Source organism: Triticum aestivum, chromosome 5A (assembly GCF_018294505.1).
Source record: "Triticum aestivum cultivar Chinese Spring chromosome 5A, IWGSC CS RefSeq v2.1, whole genome shotgun sequence".
NCBI classification, from domain to species: domain Eukaryota; kingdom Viridiplantae; phylum Streptophyta; class Magnoliopsida; order Poales; family Poaceae; genus Triticum; species Triticum aestivum.
Genome location: NC_057806.1, coordinates 568,124,849 through 568,143,350, shown reverse-complemented (window position 1 = coordinate 568,143,350; position 18,502 = coordinate 568,124,849).

Below are 18,502 nucleotides of genomic sequence, written 5' to 3'. Positions count from 1 at the left end.
TCAAAAGTACACAAAGCTCTTCTTGACAAAGAAAGATCTAGTTAGGGGGCAAATAGGTCACTTAACTAAATGCTACATCTACCTAGCTAGCTAATTTGGGAGGAGACAACTTCAACTAGTGGAGGGGGGAGGAAAAAGAGAAAGGAGATGAATTAATGGAGGTGGTGTAGTTATACCTAGGAGTAATGAAGAGAGAGAAAGGTAGGTAGAAGAGGGAGAGTAATGGGGGGAGAAGTATTTAGGAAGAAGAAGAGTGAGAGAGGGAGGATGTGGGAGGGTAGGGGAAAGGGAGGAGAGGAGATGGGGAGGGGGAGGTGGAAAAGGTGGTGGGTCCTGCGTCTTAGCAGTAGCGTGGGAGAGAAAGCGCGCTGCTGCTAAGAGCGTAGCAACAACGCGTTTTTCTGTCACGCGCTACTGCTAAACGGGCCAACCCTGTGCACATTTTCAAAATTAGCAGCAGCGAGGTGACAAAAAAGCGCGCTGCTACTATGGCATTAGCAGCAGCGCGCTCCCTGGCACCGTGCTACTGGTAAACTTATGTCGTTGTGTACTGTCGGTGGATTTTTGTAGCAGCACGGTTTAAGCGTCACGCGCTACTGCTAAGTTTGCACCAGTAGCGAGCTTTCCATAGCCGCGCTACTACTACTTAGCAGCAGCACCTGTTTTTATGCCGCGCTGCTGCTAAGATTCTGTGTATAAGGTTTTCGCTAGTAGTGACCAACAACTTTCCTTGATTCAGTGGAAGTCCTGTCTCGCTCCTACCTAGATCATCTACCCACTTGGCATCTATACTACGAACAAGAACCTACATAAAAGACTGGAATAACCAAATCACAGGTGACACGACTTGCAGCAAGAAATCATCACTAAACCCATTTACCTTGACATCAAGATAATATTCAATACTCTACTACTGGATGGGTAAACGGACAAGACTGATGGAATAACGGTACTTAAAGATGATATCATACGCCAAAATTAGTTGTTCTATACAATTGGTTCTATGAAGGACCCGGTGTGTGTGATTAAAGAGCGTATGGATATATCTATTAAATACTCCCTCCGATCCTTTTTACTCTGCATATAAGGATTGTCTGAAGTCAAACTTTGTAAAGTTTAACCATATTTATATGAAAAAACATTAATATTTATAATGCTAAATTTATACAATATGAAAAGTAAAGTCATGACGCATCTAATGTTGTTGATTTCACATTCTAAATGTTTGTATTTTTTTCTATAAACTTGGTCAAAGTTTACGAGGTTTGACTTCACACAAATCTTATATGCAAACTAAAAAGGACCGGAGGGAGTACGAAGGGGAGGAAGAGGGCCCCGCGCCACCGAAATGTTACGCGAGGGGGAGGAACAGGGCCCGCCACTAATAGAAAAAGGGACATTTGTCCCGGTTTAAAGGGCCTTTAGTCCTGGTTCTAGAACCGGGACTAAAGAGTCATTACTAAAGCCTCCCCCTCCGGTTCTTACACGAACCGGGACTAAAGGCTGTCTACGTGGCCGCTGTCTGGAGCTCCACCCTTAGTTCCGGTTGGTGGGACTAAAGGTATTTTTCCGTATTTTTAAAAAAATTGATTTTTTTTCATTTTTCAAATTTCTGAATAATTTCCAATTTAGTCTCTAATCACCCCTCATCACTGCTCTATTTAACCTCTAATCTCTAGTAACCCCTCATCATTACAAATCATCTAACTTCCCGGCCGGTCACCCATCCTCTCACTACTCCAGCCCGAGCACGCTTAACTTTCGGGTTCTATTCCCCTCGTTTCCAAGTCTACACTTGTTGTTTTCCTAACAATAGTAAGATGTCAATCCTATTAACCCTCAGGAGTTTAGCTTGAGCATGAAGTCACACGTTTCACTGTTTGAGTTTGAAACTATTATTCTAAAAACAATAATTATTTAGTAACACTAATATTTCTTAAATAAGTAGTTTGACCAAATTTGACCAAAATTCAAAAAATTGAAATAATTATTTAGTAACACTAATATTCTTAAATAATTATGTAGTAACACTAATATTTCTTGAATAAGTAGTTTGAACAGATTTGACCAAAATTCAAAAAAACTGTAATAATTATTTAGTAACACTAATATTCTTGAATAATTCTTTAGTAACACTAATATTCTTGAATAATTCTTTAGTAACACTAATACTTATTGAATAAGTAGTTTGACTTGATTTAACCAAAATTCAAAAAAAAACTGAAATTTGAGCATAACTTTTTTCCTTTTAGAATTTGAGGATTCTAAAAATTTGCAAACAGGCCGTAGGCTGTAAAAATCAGATGCGGATTTTCGTGCTGAACATTTTGATATATTATACGTTTTTTCGACATCGTATGCAAAAGTTATAGCCGTTTTACTTTTTCATGACACTTTTTTGCAGAACATGTCCAAATTTAAGGTTTTTAATTTTCCTAACTAGTAGATGTAGTAATATAACTACATCTCGAAGAATTTTATTTTTGAAGTTTTTATCATTTTCTTTTGCTTTCTACAATACTGAAAAGACGATCCACGGGGCGGGGGGGGGGTAGAGTTTGAAAATAGGACCTTTAGTCCCGATTTGAGACACGAATCGGGACTAAAAGGTGCGATGTCCTTTAGTCCCAGTTCGTATCTCAAACCGGGACTAAAGATTAGACCTTTAGTCCCGGTTTGAGACACGAACCGGATCTAAAGGGCATTGCACCCTTTAGTCCCGGTTTGAGACACGAACCGGGACTGAAGGTCTAATCTTTAGTCCTGGTTTGAGATACGAACTGGGACTATAGGGCATCGCATCCTTTAGTCCCGGTTGGTGTCTTAAACCGGGACTAAAGGGCTCGTTTGAACCGGGACTAATGCCTTTAGCCGCACGAACCGGGACCAATGCTCACATTAGTCCCGGTTCGTGAGTGAACCGGGACTAATGCGTTTATCTGACCCAAACGAAAGCTCCGTTTTCTACTAGTGCGCCGCCGCCGGCACCACACGGGCTTCGCCCGGCGGTGCTCGCCGGCGGCCACGAGAAAGGGACGCGGAAAAGGGAAGTTAGTCGGCGGCGCGATGGAAGGCATCTGTATCGCTCGCGGGAGCGACATGGGGCGTGATGTAAGCACACCGGTGCCTGTCCGCCGCCCCTCGCCGTCTTCTCTTGGGTTATCATTTCGGCACATAACCGTTGCAGCAAAACAACACGCCAACTTTGATGGTGCTGGTTGCAGCCCATCGCGGCGGTACCCGTCGTTGTCTCAGCACCGCTTTGTCGGTTGAAGGAAACACCGGCTCCAGCTTCTGTCGATAATAGTTCTAGCCTCTACATTACATGGTTGTAGCTCCGCTATTATCGGTTCCAGCAAATATCAGAGGATTGCGACTCGTTGCCTCCGTCCGTCCTTGCTGCAAAAAAACCAACGACGGCGTCGCCGCTGCAGCTCCGGTGAGCAAGGTTGTAGCATCTGCGAGCATGGTTGTAGCAAAAATCATCAACGACAGCACCGCCGGTTGCAGCCCCGGTGAGCATGGTTGTAGCATATGTGAGCATGGTTGTAGCAAAAATATGTCGACGACAGCGTGGCCAGTTGCATCTCCGGTGAGCATGGTCGTAGCTTCTGGGCGATGCCGTGGCCGGTTGTATCAAATTATGTGGCCGGTTGTAGCACACAAGGACGTCGGTTCCATTAAAAAAAACCGTCATGCCTTGGCCGGTGGGCACCACCACCACAGCTAGTTGTAACAGCCGTCGACAGCGGTTGTAGCAAGGCCGTGCGCGCACCACCAGTCGGCGTTGCAACGTTCTGATGGATGGTGTTAGTAGCTATGCCAGCGGGACTCGAAGCCGGAGTTGGGCGGAGGACATCGCTGGGATCTGCGAGGGTTGTAGGTGGCGATGGCCATGAGATGGGAGAGGGTCTCGCCGGCAACGATGGAGCGACGAGGTTGGGCGCCGAGCAAGCTGTGTAGGTGCCGTGGAGGTACACCGGTTCCAGCTTATCGGGTAGTCGCTCGGCAGCCATGGCCGGGAGTTCAGAGGCACGGAATTGGGAGCGGAGAAAGACAGGCGACAACGAGAGGCTACGCGCTGCGTTGCGGGAGATAAGACGAAGGAAAAGCAGTGTGCGTGGGGCCAAAAGCGACCTGGTCGTTTCTTCTTCTTTTTCTTGGTGTGTTGGGCTACTCGCCACAATGTTATCTGTACTCGATGTTGGTTGCTTTGGAATACAAAGTGGGGGAAACCCTTTTTCGATAAAAGCGACCTGGTCGCGTACACAAGGGCCTAAGTATTAGCAAGCGAGTCGTCCGGCGGAACGTTCGGCCGGCGTCCCGGATACAAACGATTTCCTTTCATTAATTATTTTCAGAGATCTTATGAAGCATTACATTAGTAAGCCTGAAGCCACCATCTTGGCGACACCCATTACTACACCCGTGCCGAATGTCCGAACCTAATACCAAACAGACATCGCATCAAAACCTAACATCTAATGCTGGATGCCCCGTCCCAACCACATACCGGGAATGTGTCACACACCAGTCTGGCGCACTCACTGAGGCTACCGCCGCCATTATTCACCTAACCATCTTCAGAGCAGGTACCGTGCCAGGTCAGCTGTCAACACCACCATGACGCCAAATAGCGCCACCACCCTGCGCTCGTCCATCCAGCCACATTTGTTGTCGATATCCAGCTGCACCATGCCGCCAATACTCGTCGTCCTCGACGTGGTAGAAACAACGCTGCACCTCATGGCAACCTCCACACCGTCGCCGCTGCTGGAGCTACGCGGAGTCCATCACTCACAACATCCCTTCGCCGAATAGTAGAACCTTCCAAGACGGTGCCTCCATGGAGGATGCGACGCGAAGGACGCCGCCGCCACCCAATCCATATTGAATTTTGGACTTTCGTCCGGGAGGGGTTTAGAGGTGGATAGGAGAGACCTCCACATCGCCTCCACGGACGGTAGCAGCATCCAGAGACGTCGCCGATGCCGGACCGAACAAGCCAATCAAAGTTTCCTCCGGTCCCCATCCTATAGCACCAAACCTCCGTCGGCTCCCGGATCCGGCAACGGACCACGAACCGAAACCTGCAGAGATGAGAGCGCCATGGGGCTCAACCCACCATGAAGGAGGATCGAGAAGAATCCATCGTAGTTCTCCAGGCACTGAATCCAGCGATCCAAAAAGGTCAGCGACGACGACCACCACCCCGTGGCGACCGACGACGTTCAAGCCCAAGACTCGGAATTGGATCACTAGTACTTCATAGTCTACACCGGGTTACCATGAGACCGATTACTCTTAGGGAAAGTGTTTGGTGAAGTCTAAGCCCGTTGCGCATTTCCGACCCATGATACCGATGAATTGTAGATGAAATAGGGGATGCCTTCCGGGGATACCCAAGATTAGGGATCCGAGTGCTCGTAAACAAACACTTGTTTCATTAACTACGGGTGGTTGGGAGTTGTACAAACCAGGACATTCAAATTCATACCTGGACGCTACATATTATTCAGTTTTGAAACGTTTACGACGCTCGACGCTAGGATGTGCAATAGGTGCGTCTTAATAGCACCAGTATACACTAGTGTGAGGGCATCCGAGTGCTCGTATACAAACCAATTGTATCATTGACTACGGGTGGTTGGTAGTTGTACAAACCACGACATTCAAGTTTGTACCTGCACGCTACATGTTATTTAGCTAGACCTGCACATGCCCATTACAAGCCCAGATCTCTCTCTCTCTCTCTCTCTCTCTCTCTCTCTCTCTCTCTCTCTCTCTCTCTCTCTCTCTCTCTCTCTCTCTCTCTCTCTCTCTCTCTCTCTCTCTCGATACAGCATCTCTTGCAATGCATCCAACAATACTAGCCTAGCCACCACGGTATGATCTAGATCCTCCTTTGTTCTTATCCTATGGCATATGGATCCAAGATATATTACCCACGTGAGGTGAGTGGCACTCGGACTAGGTGGCATTGGAAAAAATGTAGCTACCTTCAGCAGCAGGCCATGTGAAAAATGAAAGCAAAACACTGGCCGTCTGGCTAAAGGCAGTTGCTATGGCTCGTCTTAGCTCGCGAGTAGACTCATGACTTGGCTCGTCTTAGCTCGCGAAAGCTCACGAAACTGGGATTGGACTCAGCTTGGTCAAAGCTTGAGTTTGACGTGGACTGGAAGCGAGCCCAAAAACTTTATGTGCTTGTTTCTTCACAGGTGTGCGAGCTCTCTTCCTGATTCCAACCCCCGCATTGGATGCGCCGCATGCTAGACCACCACCTGCTGTCTCCGCTCCACCGCCATACCTCACCCCGTCCATCTGCTCCTCTGGCAGCCAATATAACATTGTTAACCACTGCCAACCAATCCATCGTCTGTAGCCAGTCCACCGCTGCTGCCTGCGGTTCTTGCCTTCATCACTCATGTCCTCGTGCTTTCTCTGCATGGTCGGATTGTTGGAACAACTGAACAAGCTGTGAGAGTTAATCATGATGTGATATCCATGCCCGGCTTGTACACAGACCGTATAGGACTCACATATAGATTAGGACTCTTGGTGTTTTATATATGCTTGTAACCTACCCTGTAAACTCAGCCAGATCAATAGAAAGATATCAACAGGTGCAACAGGCGCCTGTGGCCATCACATCGCGTCTTGTGTTTTGGCATGTTGCTTGCTCGTATTGATGTCGGCTTGTTTCTCGATTAGTGCATTTGCTAGTTAGGCTAAGGAATCAGTTCATATAGATGACTCAACTTTGTACTAACTTTAGTACAAAATTGAGTCATCTACTTTGGAACGGAGGGAGTAGTTTCTTGTGTACGTGTGCGCGTCTCACAGAAGGCTAGCTAGTGTCTCTAGCGGCTGTTGCGTACGGGATTGTCCCCACAGAGAGTACTCGCCGAGCCAGCGTATAAGGTTGGGTCTGTGCCAACAATCGGTATCTACATCTTTGACATATCGACATGATTTTTCGAAAGCAACGGAAAGGTCATGGATGCAAGGAGATTATGCAAACATCCGTGGTGGCTAAATTAACTGTCATGCGGGATTCGTCCTACCCTTTATTTGATCGTGAGAACTTTGATGTCTGCAAGGCCATAATAAAGTGGGGTTTCTGCCCCAACGAGTTATGGGACGTGGCCGATCCATGTGACAACACATTCAAGGAGGAGCTGAGCAACACACTGATCGCCAGGCAGCATCCGTGCTTTATCCAGTGATGCCAATGAATGTCCTCGAGGTCCTGGCCGCCAAAGCAACGGCAAAGTATCCGCGGGACCTGATCGCCAAGCAGGCCAATCTTCAAAATCTCCCAAGAAACTTTGAGACGTCATGAGCGAGGATGAGTCTGTGGACGCGTTCACTTCACGAGAAGTAACTCTCATGGAGGCCTCGATTGTCCACCGGTTCTTCCGCGGGGCCTGCAAATTGTCACGGTAGATGAACAGTGTGTCAATCTCACGACTCCCTCCACAGATGATCTCGTCGGACGGTAAAAGTCTCACGACAAGCATATACGTAACAATATCGGGCAGAGGAGGAACGATGAGCATGTGATCCTCACAAAAAGCATTGGATGGTCCTGTCGAAAGAAAAGAAAGGTGGATACATGAGCAACAAGAACGACAAGCAGCGGTCCACAAAAAAGAACTTCGTTGACTCGAACGACGAGGCTGCACCACGAGGACGAAGTTTGACTGCAAGGAAGAACCAAAGCAGAGAGCTCTTATTGCCAAGGTGGGCGATAAAAAGGCATGATGTTCATGTGTGAGCTGGTGGACGAGGAGGATCTAGACTCTCAAGCGTTGACTAAAGAAATTGGCGTGCTTGCGGAAGAAAAAGTTTGACATCTTGATCATGTTTCAGAAAATTGTACTGATGCTATAGACACAAAACTGACAACCCTAGAAAACGATGCGGCGCCAGAAGTCCGCGAGACATGGAGAGAATACGTGGTTATGCTAGTAGAAGGTAAAGGCATCGCACCAGAAATCCACAATGCAAGGCGTTTCAGTATGATTGTGCCAGAAGATCGCAAGACCAGGCGAGACGTGTGGCAAATTGCACTCAAAGCAGGCGAGGAGCGTGAACGGCGTGAGTAGAGGCGCACCGGACACCTCGCATCTAGAGATAGGTGCTGCGAGTGTCTCATCGAGCAACACACTCACCAGCTCACGTGAGCAGGTGGACATGAGTGTAGGTGCCCCCGGCAACCTTTTTTCAAATGTCCAAAAATTGCCTATATATCCCATGTCCTGTAAAGCACACACATCAATTAGTAAAGCTTGTTATACTTTCATATTCACCATGGTTTAAAACTTCATCAAAATCGCCCATCATAATCCAATGGAGATCACAAGAAGAGGCAATACCCTTGATCTTGTCTATGAGGTTTGAGCTTCACCATATACACAAGAGTAAAGCGCCATGGATCAGGACCCACATCAACTATCTTTGCATCTATATGGTACTCAAAATAGCCAAGAATCTCTAACTTCATTTAATTATTCCAGAACAAACCAAGGCCGCCTCTACGACCAGAACTGCAAACAGAAAAAAGAAGAATCAAAATCAAGTCATGAAGCTAAAGCTTCAACCTGCGCTTTACTAATTTAAGTCTCAACAATACCAAGCATGGGCTGGGCAAACTTGTTTGTGAAATCGCGAAGTTCTTGTCGCAGCTTTGCCCACACCTCGGTAGTTCCAACCATCATTGTACCCGGCGGCACTCCTCAAGGGAGCCCACCGGTCTTGCGTCATTTGTTTTTGTTTGATGTCCATTCTTCTTGCCATTGTTGTTCTAAACGTTGTTATGCATATTGTTGTGCTTCTGGTCTCTAATCTGAGAGGGACTCGGCGGCAACGGTGAAACTGGAAGAAAGAAAACACCGGTTTTTTTGCTCTAGGGTGATGAGCATCTCCTCGTTCGACGATGTAGCGACCTTTCGAGCCAGGGCAAAGGAGCAGGAGGCTCCTTTCGGCGGTGGAGTTGGATGAAGCTGGTTTCCACCCCGATGGCAAAGTCATGCCCCCTCTGCCGGTTCTCCCATGTTCGAGTAGGCAGTGCTCTTAGCTCCGGTTGCCTGATCATGGTCGAGAACCCGGATGAGCCCAAGCGATGCCTCATGCCTTCGCTCGATAGGCTTGGTGTTTTTCTGGGGCGTGTGGCTGTTCCTCGGTATCGTTGTATCATGCCGTTTCTCTTTTTTTCTTCTTACTGTTTCTTTCGTGTGCTGTTGTACTTGTTTGCCGGGCCACAGGCCTTTTTTGTCTAAAAAAACACCGATCGCCCTCAAAACACTTGAACCTGGTGGTGCACACGCTGCAGCATTGTGGAGAGCCTCTGAACCACAGCCCCGACATTGCCGCTGCTGCTGGTCTGAATCCGGGAAGCAAACTCCAAGACGCCCATACATCTGGTGGATCGTCCCCTCGTCCCCAACATCAGGAACTTCCTCCGATCGAGTGAATTAGCTCCTTCATCCACGCCTTCAGACCAAACTGTACAGTGGTACTCCAAATCGGTCCATAGATTCCAGCCGACCAAACTCCTAACCTTTAAATCAGTTAAGGAACAAAAACTCGGTAACTCCAGTCGCCTGATTACCTCTAGAGAGGAGGGGAGAGGAGGAAAAATCTCAACACCGTGGAAGTCAGCGATAATAAATAAACCTGTCATGAGAGGATTCCCCCGGCTTCAATTCCCTCGGCTTCAAAACTGGTCTCATGAGAGGATGTTTGCCCGAAATCACTAATTAAGGAGTACTCGTTGCAAATAACACTCCACTTTCTCAGGTTGCGACAAGTGGCGCATATGCAGCACGCCACTTGTCGCAACCTGGGAGTTTTCCCTTTTCTCGTAGATCCGTTTATTCAAAACGTTTTATCTTTTAAATCGTGCGTCTAAATCTTGAACCGTTTTCATCATTGGATTCCTTGCGTCGAGATCTTCAAAACTAGATCCCATGTTGATAGGTTTTGACGAACTTTTTTTGTCATGAAAAAACCGGATGAAAAAAACCGGGCAAAAAAACCGTATCGGGAGCACGGTTTTTTCCCTTTTCAAAAGAGGCACACCCGTGCCTCTCGCGAAATCACACCCGTGCCTCTTGTGGAAGCAAAATCGTGACTCTCGTGGAAGAAAAAAACAGAAAACACGTTTTTTTTCTGTTTCCGAGAGGCACGGCCGTGACTCTCGCGAAACCAAAACCGTGACTCTCGCGATAGAAAAAAAACCAGAAAACGCGTTTTTTCCTTTCTGAGAGGCACGGCCGTGATTCTCACGAAAGCACAACCGTGCCTCTCGCGGAAGCAAAACCGTGACTCTCGCGAAAGAAAAAAAAACAGAAAACGCGTTTCGTTTTTCCCTTTCCGAAAGGCACGGCCGTGACTCTCGTGAAAGCACAACCGTGCCTCTCGCGGAAACAAAACTGTGATTCTCGCGAAAGAAAAAAAATAGAAAACGCGTTTTTTTCGTTTTCGAAAGTCACGGCCATGACTCTCGCTAAAGTACAACCGTGCCTCTTGCGAAAAAACCATGACTTTCGCGAAAAAAAAAGAAAACGCGTTCTTTCGTGCAAAAAAAAAAAATTTTCCAAAATTTTTTTCGATCGAAAAGCTAAGAAAGACCGGAAGAAAACCAAAACGTCGAAAGAAACTAGAAAAAAATGCTTAAAAGGCCGAAAACGCGTGCAGAAAAATAAAATAAAATCCGGAGGAAACGTGCAGAGCGCGACACGTGGCGAATGGCTGAGAGCGCGCCAAGTGACGCTGATCGTTGCGAGGCTCCCGAAGAAGCGCTCGTTAACTAGTTGCTTCCTTAATGTTTGCCAAGCTGAACATGCCGACCGGGCCAAAAAGCTCGCTCGTGGACCGGTCCGGATAGGTTCAAAATTGAGAGGCCCGACAAAGAAAAACAGCCGGCAAGGTGTATAAATATAGGCCCAAAAAAAGTCCGATACGGTCTTGTTTTGGTCCGGTCCGCGGGACCTCGTCCCCACTAGGTGCCGCGTATGGCCCCCTGGCGCTCGGCCCCAACAAGCCGACGAGCTCGCTCACAATGGCGGTTTGTTTCCTCCTCCCTTGGTCCATCGTTGACCAATTAACCGTTGACCATTGACTTTTAAAGAAAACATTTTTTAGAAAAACATCAATTCAGGAACAAATGCTCACAGAATTAACAAAAGTTCACGAACACAAAAAAGTTCACGAGTTCAAAAAAAGTTAACGGGATTTGAAAACAAAAGTTCCAAAATCGAGAAAGCTCAAAAGATTTGAAAAAATGTTCAGGGATTTGAAAAAGGTTCATGAATTCGAAAAACTTTACGCATTAAAAAACATGGATTTGAAAAAAGTTAATGAATTTGAAAAAATCATTAATTGATTTTTTTACAAGTTTAGAAAAAAAATCAATTATGCATATAGTTGATGAATTGGAAAAAGAAAAAGCAAAAGCAGAAGCAAAGTATCAAAATAAAAAAGAAAAAAGAAAAAGAAAAAGAAAAAAACTGAGAGAAAAATCAAAAAAGGAAAAAATCCATATAAAAAAAGGAACGAAGCTGCCTGCAAAAACACTTAAACAGCCAGCCAAAAAGAATCAAACACAAAGTAGTGTGTGTGCTCTAGATGCGAAAACGTCTGTAACTGGTGTTACAATGCCAAATAGGGTTTGGGGTGGTCCGCTCGGTCAGACCAAATTTTTTTTTTGCACTATTTGAATAACAGAGAAATATAGTTGCCCCCCCCCCCCCACACACACAACACACATGTGGCCAATCGGCTCAAATACCCCCCCCCCCCCCCCCACACCCCCCAAGGTCCAAAACCGGTTATTTAAGCCCCTCAAATATGCAAAACCAGATAAATCTTCCCCTAGCTTGCTTTTGCACATGATTTGAGATGGTATTATCGTTAACCATGCTAACAGGGCAGGCGACTACATAAATGACTGGTCGTTTGCTGCATAGGAGGAAGAGACCTTGTCAGGGCCGCGGGTCCACTCCATGGTGATGCTCAGGAGTTGTTGCTGGCCACCACCATAGCGCGTGCAGATAGGCCGTTTGCTGTCACTGCCATAGACAGGCCGTTTGCTGTCACTGTCACATGTTTTATTTTCAGGCACATGGTTTTATTTTTCTAACCTATGTGATGCCTTCAGCTTCACAATTTGACGCTACGTTGTATGACAGGTGGCGCTTAATAGCAACATTCTACACTAGTGTGAGGGCACCCTAGTGCACCTAAATAAACCAATTGTATCATTGACTGTGGGTGGTTGAGAGTTATACAAACCAGGACATTCAAGTTTGTACCTACATGCTACGTATTATTTAGCTACGTTTCCACATGGCCATTACAAGCCCACATCTCTATTTCATATATATTCCCCAAGATACAACATGTCGATCTCAGAAAAGGCCCCCGCGTCGCTCCCGCAGGGGCGACCCGGGCGGCACAAACCCTAGCCCGTCGCCGGGGCTCCCTCCCCCTTTTCCTCTCCCTCGTCGCCGCCGGAGGGGGTCGCCGGAGCGCCGCGCGGCCGCCGGGGATGGTGGCGGCGAGGATTTGGTCGCTCCGCCCCTGTGGAGGATCTCGGAGCCGAGGTGGCGACCTCGGGCGGTGGTGCTGCGTCGTCCTCAGCAAACGGCAGCAGCGGGTGCTGGCCGTCCATCTCGGCCGTGCGGGCGGCGCGGTGACGGCGGGCGATGGCTGTGGTGCGCGGTGGCCTCGGGGCACCTGCATCAGATCTGAAGGCATCTTCCTCTTCAACCTCCTGTCACCCTCGTCTCAGATCCGTTCTCCGGCGGCCTCCGGGCACCGTAGCCTTGTCTGCTCTCGAGGTGGGGCTTGGGAGAGGGGACCGGAGAAATCCGTGGCTGGCTATGCCGGCCTGCCGGCGGCGACGCCCATGGGCGCCGTCCCCTACCTGTAGGCGCTGGTAAAAATGCCCCTTTCCCCCTCCTCTTCCTCCCGTGTTGCTCGTGGACCAGGTGAAAACCCAAATCCCTCGGGATTGGGCAGCAGCGACGCCGTGGGCGCCGTCACCCTCAAGGGGGTGCCGTCTTTGGTGAGCTTTGGGGGAAGTGTGCTTGTTCCGGTTGGGGGTTGCTCGGTCTTCAGCAGCCTTGCCGTGTAGCTTGCTTCTCCTCGTGTGCAGATAATCAGTTATTGCCGATGCTTGCCTTGGATGAGCTCCAAGTAGTTTGGCGGTGGTGTCCTGGTGTGGTATTCCGGTTGGCAACGGCGTCGGTCGCTCTTTAGCCCTCGGGTGGGCGTCTCCACCTTTCGACGGATCGGCGCCCTTCGTGCCAGGGCGAGGGGGCAGGGAGCCCCCTTCAGAGGTGGAGGAGGGCGACATCGACGGCCAGAGCCCATGGAGCTGACAACGGAGCTCCTCCAACTACAGTTTGTTTTCCCCAAGCTTTGCTGGTGCCTGCGTGTTGTTCTGCTCGCCGTGGAGGGCTTCTTCGACTTCTAGCTGGACTTGTGCTTTAGTTTCCATATCCTTGCTAGTAGTTTGTAGTAGCCAGATAGCTTTTACACAGCACCTTGTATCGGCTTGCTGTTTTGTTCTTTGTTTCCTTTGTTTGTTAGATGTAATCCTGGCCGGTTGATGGCTTTGTTAATTTAAAGCCGGGCTCTTCTTGAGCCTTCGTTCTAAAAAAAAAGATACAACATGTCTTGCAATGCATGCAACAATAGTGCCCTAGCCATCACCGTATAGTTTACATCCTCCTTTGTTCTTCGCCTATGGTATATGCATTCAAGATATATTCCACATGAGGTGAGTGGCACTCGGAATAGGAGGCATTGGGAAAAATATAGCCACGTTCACCAGCATACCTTGTGAAAAATGAAAGATAAACAATGGTTGTCTAACGAAACGCTGGTGCTAGGGGTGAAAACGAGCCTAGCAGAGCCGGCTCATGACTTGGCTCATCTAGGCTTGTGAAAGCTCACAACACCGCAATTGCACTCATTTTTCTGGTCAAAGATTGAGTTTGACGTGGACTGTACGTGAGCCCAAAAACTCCATGTGCTCGTTTCATTGGAGCTGCACGAGCTATCCTCCCGTGGAACCCTAAAACTCCACCGTGATCCCCGCACATGATGCGCCGCATGCTAGATCACCACCCTCTGTCTCTACTCCAACAGCCACCCTCACCCTGACACCGTCCATCGGCTCCTGCGCCAGCCATGACCACGACGTCAATCACTGCTAATCCCCTGGTTGCAGCTGGTGCATCGTTCCTAGACACTCCACCGCTGCCGCCTGCGGTTCTTGCCATCATGACTGGTGCGATGTGGGATGTGGGAACTACTGAACAAGCATGTTAATCAAACTGATGTATACAGCCGTCTGGAAGTTGTACTCGCCATAAAATCACTGCTTTATGCTTAATCAAATGATAATTCTTTGATGCAAAAGGAAAAGGGATGTTTAGTACTGGTAGTCATTTTATTCATCAATATCTTTGTTACTCTATGTGCAAATCTAAAGTGCATGGTGGCCTAGGTATTCTCAACATGGAAAAATTTGCTGCTGCCCTTCGCATCCGGTGGTTGTGGGGAGCTTGGACGGATCCGAGCAAGCCTTGGGTAACCTTGGGGAACCCGTGTGATGACAAAGATAAAGACATATTTGCTGTTGCCACCAAGCCTCTTTTTGAGAGTCTACTTGGCTGAACGGTATGAGACCCAAAGACATAGCACCAAATATTTTTGCGATCTGTACAAGAAAAAATTGCACTGTCCAGAAGGCCTTACATAATAACTCGTGGGGTATCCAAAGTGGATATTGGTGGGAACCTTGCTGTGAACCACATAGCAGAGTTCGTCAATCTTTGGACTAAGCTATCATGCGTTCAACTCAACCCCGGTGTAGCTGATTCAATTTCCTGGAAGCTCACCAATGATGGCGAATATTCGGCAGCGACGGCATACCGTGCACAATTTCTTGGCCATATCGACTCCTCCCAAATGCAAATTTTTTGCTTGGTTGGCCATCAACAATAGGATTTGGACGGCTGACCGGCTTCAGCGCAGGGGCTGGCCAAAATGTAACCTTTGCCTGCTATGCAAACAAATGCCAGAATCAGGAGCTCATCTTCTCTTCCAATGTCGTTACACCGTTAGAGTTTGGGGAATGATCAAAACATGGCTTGGTTTACATGATGTCCATCCTACAGATTGGGGAGGCATGGTTTCCGTCTAGGAGTGGTGGCGCTACATTGTTTCCAGGAGGTCACAATCTCGAAGGGCGCTTCTTTCCCTTATGCTTTTTATCTCTTGGGAAATCTGGAACGAGAAAATGCACGTGTGTTCCGCAACACGGCGATTCCGGTCGGAGTGCTTGTGACTCGCGTCAAAGCGGAAACTTCGTTGTGGTGCCTTGCTGGGGTGAAATATCTGTGTAATATAATGTCGTGAGAGTGATGCTTGTAACCTGGCCTTTGACCAAGACTCTTAAACCTTCTTCTTATTCAATGAAAATGGCAAGCCTTTTGCCTTATTTAAAAAAAAGTATATATGTGGCAAAATAATGAATAGTAAAGGACGATTGCCACGGATGTCTAGCTGGTGGGAGTTGGGATCTCTGCTTCCCTCAGCGCGTACTCTTGTGCCTGCCTCATCTCCCTCCTTGATTCCTTTGTACCCCTCTAATCAACACCCATGCTACTCCTGGCGCTAGAATTGCCATTGGAGCTAATACCAGATTCTTGGCCATGCAAATATCTATGGTCATAGAACTGGGGATTGATGGAATTAATCCAAATTTTTAACAATTACTAAAATTTGTGTGTGTGGGTGTGCGCGCGTGTGTGGGTGGAGAGGGGGGGGGGGGACTATTCAGTATGAAAGGGCCAGGATCCACCGCGCCACATGGCTCTAAGGTTACCGGAGACGAGGCGGACCGGCGGCAACCCCGACGGGAGACTGAGGAACCCTATGTTTTTTGGGGAGAGGAGGCGGCAGCTGACTCATGCAGCTGATTAGTAAAAGTAGCAAATCGAATGCAAGATTGTACTTGGAGTTAGCTAACGGATAGTGCATCAAACAAGCATCATCTATTTAATATGTGTTTTGAGATGGCTAACCACGCTTGTGGTGCGGCACAAAGGCATGCTCAGCGTGTGTTGCATCCCTTTTTTGTGAGGGCATCCCAATGTTCATAAACAAACCAATCGTATGATTGACTAGAGGTGGTTGAGTGCTCTACAAGCCCGGACATTCAGTTTGTACCTGTAGCGTACAGACATTTTAGCTAGCACATGGTCACTACATACCTAGCTCCCTCTATATATATCTTCATATATCTCCCATGATACATCATCTCCTGCAATGCATCCAACAACTAGCACCCAGGGCACAATGGTATGATGTACATCCTCCTTTGTTTTTCACCCAAAACATAGAGATTCAAGATATATCTCCCACCTGAGTTGAATGGAGATCAGATTGCAAGGTATTGGGAAAGATGCATGTACAGTCACTCTCCTTTTAGGTAAGAAGAGGAAAGCTAAACTCTGGATTCCCGGCTAAAAGAGGTTGCAACCAACCTGCGAGGGTACAATATAGGGCTTTGCCTTAGAGCATCTCTATAGCCTATGGATACATGTAACTATGTTTTTCTGCTATTGCTATTCTTGTTTTGATAGCCAAAACCTCCAAAATATGTTTGACCTCTACTACTACTATGACTAGAAATTGCATGTAATCAAATATAATGCACAAGAAAAAAAGCATTATCAACATTTTATTTCTTCGATGTGGATCATGTTAGACAGGGCCCAACTGTCTAGAATCAAGATAGTTATCTCTCTTTCTCTTTTATTGGAAAATATATTTTTTTGACATGGGAAGAAGATTGCTTCTATTAGAATAAATTCGATGGAATGGAAGCTTTATCTAACAGATGATATTGTTCATATTTGCCATCTCTCAGTGGAGCATATCCAATGGCAGATATCTAAAGTAAGGGCATCTCTAAAGATGGAGTCAACTGCAGAAAACTACCACATTTAAGGCTAGATTTGCAGAAAATCACCAACTCGTTAATCCGTTGTAAAAAAACACCGCATTAACAATAAACTTATTGCAAAAAGCACTGATCAGGTGATTTGGGCCATTTAATCACTTTCTGACAAAGTGGGGCCTGGTTGTCAAGAGCTGACTTGGCAAACAAATGTCATACACACCCCTGGATCTAAAAATACCCCTTGCTCTCAATCACGTGCTCTTGATCCGATCGACACCCAACCGCGCCACCCTCGCCGGCTCCAGTCACCACCGCAGGAAGCCCACCCGCCATGCCATGCTCCTACCTGACGACGTTGCCGTCGATGTCCTTCGCTGCCGTGCCCAGATGATGGCCTCGTCCGCCCGCAGCATCCGCGCGCGCACCTCGCCTCTACCTGCCCAACCGCTGCCAGCCCAACCACGGCCATGTTGATGGCGCTGGATTCCGCGGCGACCCACAGCCCCCACCACTCTCATACGCTAGCCAAGCTAGCCGGCTAGCAGGTTGATTGATTTTTCTCGACCAGATGTGCATGCACACACACCTGCACACAAGCTGTTGGATTAATTTTGGCCGCCGGCTAGATTACAAGCTCATGCTCGTGCTGCACCTCGAGCAGGAGCTGGGGATGGGCCTGGGTGGGCGGGGCAAAACGGTGCCGCTACTCCGGCGAGCTTCCCTCCACCGCCCGTCTGGCCCTTCTCCCCTCCTGCTCCCTCCTCCCTCCCAACCTGCGCCCCACCATAAACGTCGGCGCCCTGCTCCCAGCCTCTGCGCAATCCACGAGCTTGCACAGCCGTTGGGCTGACGAGGTAGCCGCCTAATTGAACGCAGCACCGACCGGAGCTAGCGGGGAACGCGGTGGAGCTAGCCCGTGGCGGCATGGTGCACAACGGTCATCCGCCACCGCGAAGAGCTCGGGGGCGCGCACAACGCGCTCACCAGCTCGCTCCTCTCCATCTCCTCCTTGTCTGCGCGTCCGCCCTGCCAGGGCTCACGCTCCCTGTCACTACATCCCGGCGGACGGCAAGGCCAGGGCGCCGCCGTGCCGGTCGAGCTCGAGCTGCTTCGGCAGTAGTGCTGCTGGGGGTTGATTGCTTTTATTTATTTATTTTAGATCCAGGGGTGTGTATGTTAATTTTTTGCCATGTCAACACCTTACGATTGGGCCCTAGTTGTCAGAAATCGATCAAACGGTCCAAATCACCTGATCAGTGTTTTTTGCAACGAGATTACGTGGATCGCGGTGATTTTTGCAACAGATTAGCGACTTGGTGGTTTTCTGCAAACCTAGCCGCAAATGTGGTAGTTTTGTGCAATTGACTCCCAAAGATGACACACAAACCGGACACCGCATTCGTTCGCAGACAGAGGGGCCAGTCTGTGAACACGGATGCGGGAGCTGGCCATTCAACGATAGTCGCATACATCTGCCTTCAATTATTCTTTTTAAAGTCCGCATACATATGCATGCTC